A 15059-nucleotide genomic window follows, 5' to 3' on the forward strand; every position below is an offset into this window, starting at 1 on the left:
CTCTCCTCCATTCTCCTCCCCTCGCTTCCTCTCTCCTCCCTCTCCTCTACTCCACTCTTCTCTCCTCCCCTCTCATCCTCTCTCCTCCCCTCTCCTCTCCTCCCCTCCACTCTCTCCCCCTCTCCACCTCTCACCTCCCCTCTCTTCTCCCCATCCCTCTCCTCCTCTCTCCTCCCCTCTCCTCTATCCTCTCTTCTCTCCTCCCCTCTCCCCACGTTTCCCCTCTCTTCTCACCTCTCCTCTCCTCTCTCCTCCCCACTCATCCTCTCTCTGCCCCTCTCTTTTCTCCTCTCCTCTCCTCTCTTCCCCTCTCTTCCCTCCTCCCCACTCCCCTCCTCTCCTCTCTCCTCCCCTCTCCTACCCTCGCCTCTCTCCTCCCTCTCTTCTCTCCTCCCCTCCCCTCTCTCCTCTCTTCTCTCCTCCCCTCTCTGCTCTCCTCCCCTCTCCTCCCCTCTACACCACTGTCCTCTTCTCTCCTCAACTCACTTGTCTCCACCTCTCTCCTCCCCCTCCTCCTCTCTCCTCCCCTCTCCTCTACTCCACTCTCCTCTCCTCCCCTGCTGTCTGCTCCCCTTTCGACCTCTCTCCTCCCCTCCTCTCTCTGCCCCCTCCTCTCTCCTCCTCTCTCTTCTCTCCCCCCCCTCTCCTCTCTCCTCCCCTCTCCTCTTTCCTCCCATCTCCTCCTCACTCCTTTGCTCTCCTCCTCTCTCCTCCACGCCACTCCCCTCTGCTCCTCTCTCCTCCTCTCTCCTCCTCTCTGCTCCCGTCTCCTCCACTCTCCCCTCCTCTCTCCTCCCCTCTCCTCTCCTTTACCTCCCCTCTCCTCTTTCAATCCCTCTCCTCGCCTCTCCTCCTCTCTCATCCCCTCTCCTCTCTCCTCTCTTCTCTCCTCCTCGGTCCTGTCTCATCCTCTCTCCTCCCCCTCCTCCTCTCTCCTCCACTCTCCTCTCCTCCCCTCTTCTCTCTCTTCCCCTCTCCTCTCTCCTCTCTCATCCCCCTCCTCCCCTCTCCACTCTCCTCCACTCTCCTCTCTCCTCCTCTCTCCTCCCCTCTCATCCTCTCTCATCCCCTCTTCTCTCCTCCCCTCCTCTCTTGTCCCCCCTCCACCTCTCTCCTCCCCTCTCCTCTCTCCTCCCCTCTTCACCTCTCATCTCCCCTCCTCTCTCCTCCCCTCTCCACCCCTCCCCTCCCCTCTCCTCCCCTCGCCTCTATCCTTCCCTTTCTTCTCTCCTCCACTCTCTTCCCTCCTCCCCTCCCCTCTCTTTCCCTCTCTTCCCTCCTCCTCTCTCCTCTCCTCTCTCCACCCCTCTCCACCACTCTCCTCCCCTTTCCTCTCTCCTCTCTTCTCTCCTCCCCTCTCCGCTCTCCTCCACTCTCCTCCCCTCTCTTTCTCTCTCCACCCCTCTTCTCTCCTCCCCTCTCATCCTTTCTCCTCCCCTCTCCTCTCCTCCCCTCCTCTCTCTTCCCCTCTCCACCTCTCTCCTCCCCTCTCCTCTCTCCTCCCCTCTTCACCTCTCTCCTCCCCTCTCCTCCTCTCTCCTCCACCCTCGTCCCCTCGCCTCTCTACTCTCCTCTCTTCTCTCCTCCCCTCTCTTCTCTCCACCCCTCTCCTCTCTTCCCCTCTCTTTCCTCTCCCGTCTCCTATCCTCTCTTCTCTCCTCCCCTCTCCACTCCTGTCCTCCCCTCTCCTCTCCCCACTCCTCCCCCTCTCTTCTCACCTCTCCTCTCCTCTCTCCACCCCTCTCATCCTCTCTGCCCCCTCTTTTCTCCTCCCCTCTCCTCTCTTCACCTCTCTTCCCTCCTCACTCTCCCTTCCTCTCCTCTCTCCTCCCCTCTCCACCACTCCCCTCCCCTCTCCTCTCTCCTCCCCTCTCCTCCCCTCTCCTCCCCTCTCCTTCGCTCGCCTCTCTCCTCCCCTCTCTTCTTTCCTCCTCTCCCCTCTCTTCCCTTCTCTTCCCCTCTCCTCTCCTCTCTCCTCCCCTCCACCACTCTCCACCTCTCTCTTCATTCTCTTCTCTCCTCCCCTCTTCACCTATCTCCTCCCCTCTCCTCTCTCCTCTCTTCTCTCCTCCCCTCTCCGCTCTCCTTCTCTCTCCACCCCTCTCCTCCCTCCTCTCCTCTTCACCTCTCTCCTCCCCTCTCCTCTCTTCTCTCGTCCCCTCTCCGCTCTCCTCCTCTCTCCTCCCCTCTACTCTCTCCTCCCCTCTCCACCTCTCTCCTACACTCTCCTCTCTCCTCTCTTCTCTCCACCCCTCTCCGGTCTCCTCCTCTCTCCTCCCCTCTCCTCTCTCCTCCCCTCTCCAACTCTCTCCTCCCCTCTCCTCTCTCCTCTCTTCTCTCATCCCCTATCCGCTCTCCTCCTCTCTCCTCCCTTCTCCTCTACTCCACTCTTTTCTCCTCCCCTCTCATCCGCTCTCCTCCCCTCTCCTCTCTCCTCCCCTCTCCACCTCTCTCCTCCTCTCTCCTCCCCTCTCCACCTCTCTCCTCCCCTCTCCTCTCTCCTCCCCTCTCTTCTCTCCTCCCCTCTCCTCCCCTCTCCCCCCTCTACACCACTCTCCTCCTCTCTCCTCCCCTGTCTTCTCCCCTCCCCTCTCCTCCTCTCTCCTCTACACTCTCCTCCCCTCTCTTCTCCCCCCTCCTCCTCTCTCATCCCCTCTCCTCTACTCCATCTCCTCTCCTCCCTTTTCCAGCTCTCTGCTCCCCTCCTCTCTCCGCCCCTCTCCTCTCTCCTCCTCTCTCTACTCTCCTCCCCTCTCCACTCTTCTCCCCTCTCCTCCCCTCTCCTTCGCTGTCCTCTCCTCTCTCCTCCCCTATCCTCTTTCAATCCCTCTCCTCGCCTCTCCTCCTCTCTCCTCCCCTCTCTCCTCTCCTCCTCTCTCATGTCTCGTCCTCTCTCCTCCCCCCTCCTCCTCTCTCCTCCTCTCTCCTCCCCTCTTCTCTTTCAATCCCTCTCGTCGCCTCTCCTCCTCTCGCCTCCCCTCTCCCCTCTCCTCTCTTCTCTCCTCCTCGCTCCTGTCTCATCCTCTCTCCTCCCCCTCCTCCTCTCTCCTCCACTCTCCTCTTGCCTCCCCACTCCTCTCTTCTGTCCTCCCCTCTCCGCTCTCCTATACTCTCCTCCCCACTCCTGCTCTCTCCTCCCCTCTCATCCTCTCTCCTCCCCTCTCCTCTCTCCTCCCCTCTCCACCTCTCTCCTCCCCTCTCCTCTCTCCTCCCCTCTCCACCTCTCTCCTCCCCCTTCACCTCTCTCCTCCCCTCTCCACCTCTCTCCTCCCCTCTTCACCTCTCTCCTCCCCTCTCCCCCCTCTCCCCTCTACACCACTCTCCTACTCTCTCCTCCCCTCTCTTCTCCCCTCCCCTCTCCTCCTCTCTCCTCTCTTCTCTCCTCCACTCTCTTCTTCCCTCCCATCTCCTCCTCTCTCCTGTCTTCTCTCCTCATCTCTCCTGTCTCCTCCTCTCTCCTCCCCCTCCTCCTCTCTCCTCCCTTCTCCTCCACTCCACTCTCCTCTCCTCCCCTCTCCACCACTCTCCTTCCCTCACCTCTCTCCTCTCTTCTCTCCTCCCCTCTCCGCTCACCTCCTCTCTCCTCCCCTCTCCACCACTGTCCTCCTCTCTCCTCCCCTCTCTTCTCCCCTCCTCTCTCCTCCCCTCTACTCTCTTCTCTCCTCATCTCTCCTGTCTCATCCTCTCTCCTCCCCTCTCCACTCTCCTCCCCTCTCCACTCTCCTCCCCTCTCCACTCTCCTCCCCTTCTCCTCCCCTCTCCTCCACTCTCCTTCGCTCTCCTCTCCTCTTTCTTCCCTATCCTCTTTCAACCCCTCTCCTCGCCTCTCCTCCTGTCTCCTCCCCTCTCCTCTCTCCTCTCTTCTCTCCTCCTCTCTCCTGTCTCATCCTCTCTCCTCCCCCTCCTCCTCTCTCCTCCCCTCTCCTCTCCTCTCTCCTCTTTCAATCTCTCTCCTCCCCTCTCCTCTCTTCTCTCTGCCTCTCTCCTGTCTCGCCCTCTCTCCTCCCCCCTCCTCCTTGAGGAAATCTACATGATATAAGGGGTTAATTTCGGGTGCTTGCTGGGTAAAAGTTTTCAGACTTGACACAGGTAAAGAGTCGATGTGTAACTAGAGCTATTGCACGTACCTGGATTACAGTCAAGAACAGATGTCTGCCCACCTAATGAGAATGTAGAAGTGAAACAATGGGTTCCGTTTGAAGTACCCAGTGACCTAATAACTTGTTAGACCTAGTCTCCAGATACATGATTAAGATTAAAGAGGACCTCCGGTTACACGATTCATATCCTGTTATATCTTAACCATTGACTTATGTGTCCAGGATCCTTCTGTCAATATGTCATAAGACCTAATGATTAATCTAAAATGTATCCTGATTGAGGAACAAAGGAATGCTTTGTGCATTGAGTGCTGTTGGAGTTTTGCTAAGTGGGAGCAAAATCATTTAAGTGTATTTTGTGAATTTTAGTGTGTTAAGAAGTCAATTATTTGAAGTAAGTTTAATTTTTTAAGGGTTTTTTAAACTCTTGGGCAGTTTAAACAGGAGTAGAATCCGGGTATAAAAGGGGAGGGGCTAGTGCAGTGCACGGAGTGCTTTGTGCATTGAGTGCTGTTGGAGTTTTGCTAAGTGGGAGAGTTCGGATAAGTGGGAGGTGAGGGTGTGTTTTTTGCTCTGTTTTGTTCCCCACTCCCAGGCTTAGACAGCACTGCAGAGGCGGAGCAGCGAGACGAGTCAACCAAACAGGCTCCACAGACAGTATTCAAGGAGGAGGTTGGTGATCAGCTGGTTGGTTGGTTTTCTTCCTTCTCTTCTCTTTTATACCTTTAAGTTGGTAAGTCCTATTGAATAGTCGTGTGATATTATCATATATATCCGGGCAGGGTCTTCATAACTAATAATAAGAAATTAAATTAATTATATAGAATGGAGCAGGTGATGTGTTACTGTTGCGAGATGTGGGAGCCGGTGAACCCCATTGAGGCTCACGGTGATTACATCTGCGACAAGTGTTTGCTGCTAGAGGAACTCAAGTTCCATTTTATGGAGCTTGAGACCGAGCTTCAGACACTGCGACACATCAGGGAGGGGGAGAAGTTCCTGGACTCTATGTTTCAGGAGATGGTCACACCTATGAAGTAAATTACTGCAGATGTAGTCCGTGGTCAGGGACAGGACAGTGTGACTATGAGTGAGGAAGGTACAGGGATCCAGGATGTAGTGTTGAAAGAGACGCAGCCCTTGTTCTTGTCCAGCAGGATCGAGGTTCTTACTCCCTGTGAGGGCGGGAGCAGGGACTGCAGGGAGGATGAGCAACCTGGCCACAGCACTGTGGTACAGGGGGCCATTCAAGTGGAGGGAGTAAAAATAAATGTTGTAGTGGTAGGGGATAGTATCATTAGGGGGATAGATAGGGTTCTCTGCAGTCAAGAGCGGGAGTCCCGAAGGCTGTGTTGCCTGCCTGGTGCCAGGGTTAAGGACATCTCTTCTGGGCTGGAAAGAAACTTGGAGTGGGAGGGGGAGGATCCAGTTGTCATGGTCCATGTTGGTACAAACGACGTCAATAGGACAAGGAAGACGGTTCTGTTAAAGGAGTATGAGCAGCTAGGGTTCAAATTAAAAAACAGAACCTCAAGAGTAATAATCTCTGGGTTATTACCTGAGCCACGAGCGAATTTGGCTAGGATAAATAAAATTAAAGAGTTAAATGCGTGGCTCAAAGACTGGTGTGGGAGAAATGGGTTTTGCTTCTTGGGACACTGGCACCAATACTGGGGCAGGAGGGAGCTGTTCTGTTGGGACGGACTCCACTTGGCCAGTGCTGGGACTAGAGTCCTGGCGAATCATATAACTAGGGCTGTAGAGAGGGCTTTAAACTAATTAGTGGGGGGGGAGGTTTCTAGAGAGCAAATAATAGAAATGACAACAGAGAAGGTCATAGACTTAGGTAGCAGTGGGGGAATTAAAAAACAGAATGTGTCAGGAAGGGACAGAAGGTATGGAGTAAAAAGTAAAGTACTAAAAAGGGAAAAAACAGGAACTAAGTGTTACAAAACATATTTGAAAGTTCTTTATCTGAATGCACGTAGCATTCGTAACAAAATGAATGAGTTAACGACACAAATAATGACATATGGGTATGATCTTGTGGCCATTACAGAAACATGGCTGCAGGGTGACCATGACTGGGAATTAAACATACCAGGTTATTTAACAATCAGGAAGGACAGGCAGGAAGGGAGAGGAGGTGGGGTGGCTATGTTAATAAAGGAAGGGATCACTATAATACAGAGAAATGATATTGGGTCAAAGGAGCAGGATAGTGAAACAGTTTGGGTGGAGATAAGGAATAATAAGGGGAAAAAAACACGAGTGGGTGTAGCCTATAGGCCTCCGAACAGTTGCAACTCTGTTGGACGGAGTATTAATCAGGAAATAGTTGAGGCTTGTAATAAGGGAACAGCTATAATTATGGGGGATTTTAATTATCATATTAACTGGACAAATCAAATTGGGCAGGGCTGCCTTGAGGATGAGTTCATTGAGTGTATTAGGGATGGGTTTCTTGAGCAGTATGTAACTGAACCGACCAGGGGGCAAGCAACCTTAGATTTGGTCCTGTGTAATGAGACAGGATTAATTAAAAATGTCGTAGTAAAGGATCCCCTTGGAATGAGTGACCATAATATGGTTGAGTTCCATATTCAATTAGAGGGTGAGAAGGTTGGATCTCAAACAAGCGTGCTGAGCTTGAATAAAGGAGACTATGAAGGTATGAGAGCGGAATTAATTAGAGTGGACTGGGAAAATAGATTAAAGGGTAAGACGGTACATGACCAGTGGTGTACATTTAAGGAGTTATTTTACAACTTCCAAAAAAAATATATTCCACTGAGGAAAAAAGGGTGTAAAAGAAAAGATAGCCATCCGTGACTAAGTAAAGTAATTAAGGTTAGTATCCGACTAAAAACAAGGGCATATAAGGTAGCCAAATCTAGTGGGTGGATGGAAGATTGGGAAGTCTTTAAAAGACAGCAAAAAATAACTAAAAGATTGATTAAGAAAGGGAAGATAGATTATGAAAGTAAATTAGCAAAAAATATAAAAACAGACAGTAAAAGTTTCTATAGTTATATAAAAGAAAAAGGGTGGCTAAAGTAAATTTTGGTCCCTTAGAGGATGAGACCAGGAAATTAATGGTGGGAAACATGGAGATGGCAAAAACACTGAACAATTATTTTGTATCAGTCTTTACAGTAGAGGACACTAAGAATATCCCAACACTGGACAAACAGGGGGCTCTAGGGGGGGAGGAACTAAATACAAATAAAATCACTAAGGAAGTGGTATTTGGTAAAATAATGGGACTCAAGGTGGATAAATCCCCTGGACCTGATGGCTTGCATCCTAGGGTCTTGAGGGAAGTAGCGGTAGGGATTGTGGATGCATTGGTAATAATTTTCCAAAACTCACTGGACTCAGCAAAGGTCCCGGCAGATTGGAAAACTGCTAATGTAACACCCTTATTTAAAAAGGGTAGTAGGCAGAAGGCTGGAAACTATAGACCTGTTAGCATAACATCTGTGGTTGGTAAAATGTTAGAGTCCATTATTAAGGAGACAGTAACGGGACATTTGGATAAACATAATTTAATAGGACAAACTCAGCATGGTTTCATGAAGGGGAAGTCATATTTGACAAATTTGCTTGAGTTTTTGAGGAAGTAACATACAGGGTGGATAAAGGAGAACCAGTGGACGTAGTGTATTTAGACTTCCAAAAGGCATTTAACAAGGTGCCACACAAAAGATTATTGCTCAAGATAAAAAATCACGGGATTGGGGGTAATATTCTGGCGTGGGTGGAGGATTGGCTCTCTAACAGAAAGCAGAGAGTTGGGATAAATGGTTCATTCTCAGATTGGCAACCAGTAACTAGTGGTGTTCCGCAGGGGTCAGTGCTGGGTCCCCAACTCTTTACAATCTATATTAACAATTTGGAGGAGGGGACCGAGTGTAACATATCAAAGTTTGCAGATGATACAAAGATGGGACGGAAAGTAGTGAGTGAGGAGGACATAAAAAACCTGCAAATGGACATAGACAGGCTAAGTAAGTGGGCAGAGGTTTGGCAGATGGAATACAATACTGGAAAGTGTGAGGTTATGCACTTTGGCAGGAAAAATCATAGAGCAAGTTATTATCTTAATGGCAAGAAACTGGAAAGTACTGCAGTACAAAGGGATCTGGGGGTCCTGGTGCACGAAACTCAAAAAGTTAATATGCAGGTGCAGCAAGTGATTAAGAAGACCAATGGAATGTTGGCTTTTATTGCTAGGGGGATGGAATATTAAAACAGGGAGGTATTGCTGCAGTTGTACAAGGTATTGGTGAGACCACACCTGGAATACTGCATACAGTTTTGGTGTCCATACTTAAGAAAATACATACTTGCTCTCGAGTCAGTACAAAGAAGGTTCACTCGGTTAATCCCGGGGATGAGGGGGTGGTCATATGAGGAGAGGTTGAGTAGATTGGGACTCTACTCATTGGAGTTCAGAAGAATGAGAGGCGATCTTATTGAAACATATAAGATTGTGAAGGGGCTTGATCGGGTGGATGCGGTGAGGATGTTCCCAATGATGGGTGAAACTAGAACTAGGGGGCATAATCTTAAAATAAGGGGCTGCTCATTCAAAACTGAGGTGAGGAGAAACTTCTTCACTCAGAGGGTGGTAGGTTTGTGGAATTTGCTGCCCCAGAAAGCTGTGGAAGCTACATCATTAAATAAATTTAAAACAGAAATAGATAGTTTCCTAGAAGTAAAGGGAATTAAGGGTTACGGGGAGCGGGCAGGAAATTGGACATGAGTCTAGGTTCGGAATGGTCATGGCCCTGTGGGTAGTGGAGTGGGCCCAGGGGCCGTGTAGCCTTGTTCTGCTCCTACTGTGTTCTAATTCTGTGTTAGATTTCAGGAGATGGTTTTATTCCTGTTCCTGGCTGGGGTGGAGATCGCCTTTACAGAAGGTAAGTTCTGTAGAAAATATAGGGACAGAGTGATCTCCTGGAAGAATTTCGATCGCCTAGATGGGTTGGAGAGGAATTTCCCAGATTTTTTTCTCCCAAATTGGCCATTGGGTCTTTATCTGGTTTTTCGTCTCTCCCGGGAGATCACATGGGTTCGGGTGGATGCAGAGTGATAGAAGATTTAAGGTTAGGATCAGATCAGCCATGATCTTATTGAATGGTGGAGCAGGCTCGAGGGGTCGATTGGCCTACTCCTGCTCCTATTCCTTATGTTTTTATGTTCTTATGAATGTCAATTAAACTTGTTTGTTACACTGTATAAATATGGAACGCTTACGCTGTATCATTGGAATAGTAGCCTCACCCCTTGAGTGGAGGTACTGATTCCCCTTGCAAGTGAAATAAAAGTCCTGTCCGTCTGACGAATCCAAGAGTGTATTGAGTCATTACCCAGAGCTAAGAAGTAAGGCACTTCAACAATTTGGAGGTTCCACCGAGATGGCTTGCTGTACCAATTGGTGAGTTAACAGACGCCGAGTACGTTGCTCGGTTAGGAAAATCCCATTGGCCGAAGGTGGTGTTTTGCCACATTTTTGGGACTTTCCCTGCCAGAAGCATAGCTGTGCATAGTCTGTTTATTCCATTGGACAGTACTGCCATCGGGTAATTGACTCACAAGGTTTGGAGGTTAAACTGCCGTTGTGACTGCTTCCCTTTCAGAAATGGAACAGAGGACCAGCCATGAGGCGCTGACGCCCCGCGAACAGGATAGTGCAGAAAAGGATGGTAGGAAGCGCTGAGATAAAGGTACCAGAGAGAGAAGGTTAAGTCACGAATTTGATTAACTAAGGAGCTAGCGATTTACTGGAAATTGAACTAGCAAGGTTCCAGCTTGCTGAGAGAGAAGGTTAAGTCAGGAATTTGAGTTAACTAAGGAGCTAGCGATTTATTGGAAATTGAACTAGCAAGGTTCCAGCTTAAAGTTAGTTGGGACAAATTGAAGGCCCTTTTTGCTGAAGATTTGGCTAAAGGGAGTAAGGTAGAAGGAGAGAGAGTGGGTGAAGTTAGTTGGGACAAATTGAAGGCCCTTTTTGCTAAAGATATGGCTAAAGGGAGTAGGGTAGAGGGAGAGAAGAGTGGGTGATTGTCTGAAACACAGTGTCAATGTTTAATGTTTATGAGAGTGAGTATTTAACTACTTGTTATTATCAATCAACTTCGTCCAGTAAGGCTGCATAGGTTGGGGATTTAGTAACACTTTGGTTGTTGTTTAACAAGTGTATTGTTTATTGTTTATTGTCATATGTATTAATGTTTAGTCATGTCTGATCTGTAGAGGCGTCCCACGCAGATCATAGAATGTTACGGAATTGTTGTATGTTTTAACACTAAAATATTTAAGCTGCGACAATGGGTTCTAGTAACAGTAAACTGCCTGAGAAAGGCATGCCAGCAGCCTTTATGTTAAAGAACTGTGGTCAATCATCCATTGATCACCTACCAAATTGGTCCAAATGGACTGTAAATAAGACTAGACCCTTTCCCTCAGATGGTTCATTTAACATAGAAAGAATTACTTGCCTCGAGGAATGTTTAACGGACAAGAGAGAAATAGAGAACAGCCAGATAAAAAGACTGCCTCTATGTTTATTGAGTTAGAAGAAAAAAAAAATTACCCCAAAGAAACACCTTTCTCCTCTATTATGGTAGGATAATAAGGTAACTATAGAAGGATGAATAGAGGGGAATATAGAGGAAGATGTGGTAGAGTAAGAGGCTATGGAGGATCTGGTAATTGTTACAATTGCGGACAACCCATACATTGGACAAACCAATGCCCCGCGAAAAATTGTCAGAACCAAACCTCCAATAATGGACCTCCGTTAGAGAATAAAGGTCCTAATTTCACTGTCCATAACCCTTTTTCAGACTAGTCAGGAGGTTACCCTACAAACGGACAGGGATTTAGGAGAAATAGAGATCAGGATTACTGACTGACACCAGCAGCCCCAAGCGCCACAGACCACCAAATGCCCGTTGTTTCTTTAAATTCACGCAGCGAACCTGAAATTAAAATGCAAATAGCTGGGAGACCTATGTCATTTTAGTAGATACAGGAGCAACCTTTTCTGTGTTAGGGAAAGGATATTCTGAAGGGATGCCTATTAATGGGAAAAAGACCCCGATAGCTGGATTGGCTGGAATACTACAACACTTGAATCAATCGACTCCCCTCACAGTAAAAGTAGAAGAATTTGAGGAAGAACACTCCTTTCTGTTATCAGGAGATGTCTCTATGAATTTATGTGGAAGAGACTTGCTGTGCAAAATGAATGCTACAATCATTTGCTCCCCATCAGGAGTAACGGTAGAAATCCCAGTAGATAACGTGGCTATGACATGGGGATAAGCAACGACCGGTAGCTTTCTTTAGTATTCAGTTAGATCCAGTGGCAAGAGGATTACACAACACCTTACCTCTGCCAGAGCCACTAAATACGAAGTTGAATTGTCGTCAAATCCGAGACTGATAATCAGAAGATGCACCATTCTAAACCCAGCTACATTATTGCCGACAGAGGAAGATGGAGACCCACATTCATGTGAAGAAGTTATGCAATTAGTTTCGAAACCTCGTGTCGATCTATCCGATGTTCCCCTATCCAACCCAGACTTGATTTTCTATGTTGATGGTTCAGCCCTCAGGGATTCTGAGGGATGCCCGAAATCAGCATATGCAGTAGTTACCCAGCATGAGACGGTAAAAGTTTTTCTGCTCCCTAATTCTTTTTCTGCTCAACAGGCAGAATTATTCGCTTTAACCAGAGCATGTATATTGGCCACAGACCAGTTTGTTAATATCTATACCGACTCCAGGTATGCCTTTGGAGTGGCTCACGATTATGGACAAATTTGGAAGATTCGCGGTTACCTGACTTCATCGGGAACCCAGATTAAAAAATGCACGAGGTTCAAAACCTTTTATTAGCCATCCAGAGACCTAAGCAGATTGCCATTATTAAGTGCCAAGCGCACACGGGGCATTTGGGCGAGGTTGCGCTTGGAAACGCTGCTGCAGATAGTGTTGCTAAGTCAGTAGCTATATCAAGTACTGAACGACAAGTTTCAGCCTTCCCTGTTAGGGAAAAGCCAGAGATACCGCAGCCCCCGTCCTTAGATGATGTGCTGACCCATCAAGATAGGGCCAGTTCTGATGAAGTAAAGGAATAGGTTGTTAATCATTGTTTTAAAAACACTGACAGCTTATGGGTCCATCATGACGGCCGCATGGTGGCACCCAAATCATTACTATCACCAATTGCCAGATGTGTTCATAAATTCACCCATGTGGGCAAAGGGGGGATGGCGGACTATATCCTTAAGACCTGGTATGCACCAGGAATCTCAAAATTGGCAAAACAAATTTGTGAAAATTGTATTATCTGCCAGACCATGAATGCAGGAAAAAAATAAAGAAGGTACAGCCCGCATCCCATCCAAACCCCATGGGTCCTTTTGTATATTGCAAATGGATTTTATTGAACTACCTGTATGTATGAGCTTTAAATATGTATTAGTTATTACTGATATGTTTTCAAGATGGATTGAAGCTTTTCCTTGCAGAAAGAAGGACGCTACCACTGTTGCTAAATGTCTATTGAAGGACATTGTGCCTCGCTTTGGGATACCAGCAAAACTGTCAAGTGACAATGGGTCCCATTTTACGGGAACAGTGATTAAGGAACTATGCAAAGCCTTACAGATTAATCAACACCTCCATTGCAGTTATCATCCACAGTCAGCTGGACTAGTGGAAAGATACAACGGGATGCTGAAAAATAAGCTTGCAAAACTGTGTAAAGAAACTGGACTTAAATGGGTTGAATTGTTGCCCATAGCTTTAATGACAATGCGGTCTGCTACCAACAGAACTACAGGATTGTCGCCTCACGAGATCGTCATGGGAAGACCACAAAGATTGCCCTTTTCAGCACCTTTAACAGCTAAACAAATGGACATTCAGAAAATGGAGGAAGGTGTGTTGAGTTATTGCATTGCACTAACCAAATGCATTTCTAGTTTCCATCAACAGGTGAAGGAAGCCCAGGTCGATCCCGCTGAAGGAAAGTGCCATACTTTTGAGCCAGGACATAACGTCTACATAAAAATCTTTAAGCGAAAGAATAGCCTTCAACCCAGATTTGAGAGGCCCTTCCAGGTACTCCTGACCACAAACACCGCTGTAAAAGTAAAGGAGCGACCAACATGGATACACGCGTCCCATTGTAAGAAGGCATCAGTTGAAGACGATACACTGTCAAGATGAACTGGATTTGGACTTTAATAAGACTGTTCCCTTTGTTAACGATAATTGAAACTGCCATATTGATTTACCCAGATCCCCTGAAGGGCAAACCATGCATAGAAGAATGTGTACTTTTAAACAGTGATTTCTTTTATATTATATGCTATAACGAGACTATGAAGGTTCAGCTTCAGGATCACACTATGCAGGTACCCCCGTATCAACCCCTGAGTCTTACGATTAGGCAGAATAAGATAGTAGAAGAAGGTAGTGGACAGAAGCTTGATAAGCTATGGGTTACATGCCCTGATACTGTGTCACCAAGTGAAAGAATTGCGAATGAAGGAGTTATCTGTAGTGGTAATCCAAAGGGAGGACTGGCCCTGACGGCCAGGCCAATGTTTTGTAACAATCCAGTTACACAGCCCTTTATTTCAACATTAGCCACTCAGAAAAGAAAACTTAATAGGACAGATAAGAAACAGGGAAGAAGAGGAAGAAGGCTGTTAAACAAGCATGGCTATACATGAGTTATTTGTGTGCCAAAAGACAGAACCTTACTAAATGCTGGATATGCAGTCACACCCCTATACATGCAAAGGGTGGAATACCCCTACGGCCCATTCGCTTTGGAATGGAGGAGATGGTAGGGTGGTTATTACAATCTAATACTACCTGGAACAATGAGGATGTCCCTGGTACAGTGTCCCAAAATAGTTTGAATCCAGAACAACTAGAAGATGAGTGGAAGGGAGCAGGATATAACCTAACGAAATTCGAAGGATGGTTTCATCCCCAATATGATAATCAAAGGAATCCAGAGAGTCTATTAGTGACGTCAATGGTTGGATGGAGTGAGTGCAAATGTAACTACACTTTGACTAAAACTACTACTAAACCACTGGGTGCAGTCGAATGGCCCTATTGGGGATGGTGGAACCTGTCCACAGTACAAAATTTGACTAGTAGAAAAACCTGGGAAGGAGAACAAGGAATAGGAATGATGCACCAGATATGGAACAAATTTGAAGCCTATAATAACACCTATTTCATCTGTGGGCATAGAGCATACCCTTGGTTACCACAAAATTGGACTGGGTCATGTTACTTGGGATATGTAGTGCCCTATATACATCATATTTCATCTTTGGATAGCCACCCTGGGACACGAGCAAAATGAGCCATTACAGAAACTGAAAGGTTCTTTGCGATAGCATTTCCCTGGTATGGAACAGGGAAGCTAGCAAGAGAATCTATAAACATGGCAGCAGTGCTGGAACAAATAGCCAATGATACTGCTGATGCTCTTAGTGATGTAAACGCAGAAATGGTGGCTTTGCGCACTGTTGCTTTACAAAACCGCATGGCTCTGGACTATTTGTTGGCAAAAGAAGGGGGCACATGTGCAATCATAAAAACCGAATGTTGCACCTATATTCCAGATAGCTCAGAAAATATCACCAACCTGGTAAACCACATAAGGGAGGCCGTAGAGAAACTACGTCAACCTGAACAGTGGTCCATGTGGGATTGGATTTCAGGGTGGGGAGGAGCACTAGGAAAGCAAATTTTGGAAGTATGGTTATAATTTTAATTAGTTGATTGATTGGTTGTTTAAAATTATTGTGTACAAAAGTCCTTTCCTTATTAACATTAACTCCTCCAGTACCAATGATGTCTGAATATGAGGATATTAAGGGTGAGACCTTTGATGTAGAATTTCTTAAA

At 47.3% G+C, this 15059-nt stretch overlaps 1 protein-coding gene across 1 annotated transcript in view; it reads right to left on the reverse strand.

Annotated features, from left to right (window-relative positions):
• The window catches only part of LOC147124871 (gamma-aminobutyric acid receptor subunit beta-4-like), a 559637-nt gene that overhangs the window by 342224 nt on the left and 202354 nt on the right, over window positions 1-15059 (reverse strand). The window lies entirely within an intron of this gene.

The sequence above is a fragment of the Somniosus microcephalus genome, chromosome 1 (genome assembly GCF_052327205.1).
Source record: "Somniosus microcephalus isolate GS21.2 chromosome 1, FLI_Smic_1.0, whole genome shotgun sequence".
Taxonomy (NCBI): domain Eukaryota; kingdom Metazoa; phylum Chordata; class Chondrichthyes; order Squaliformes; family Somniosidae; genus Somniosus; species Somniosus microcephalus.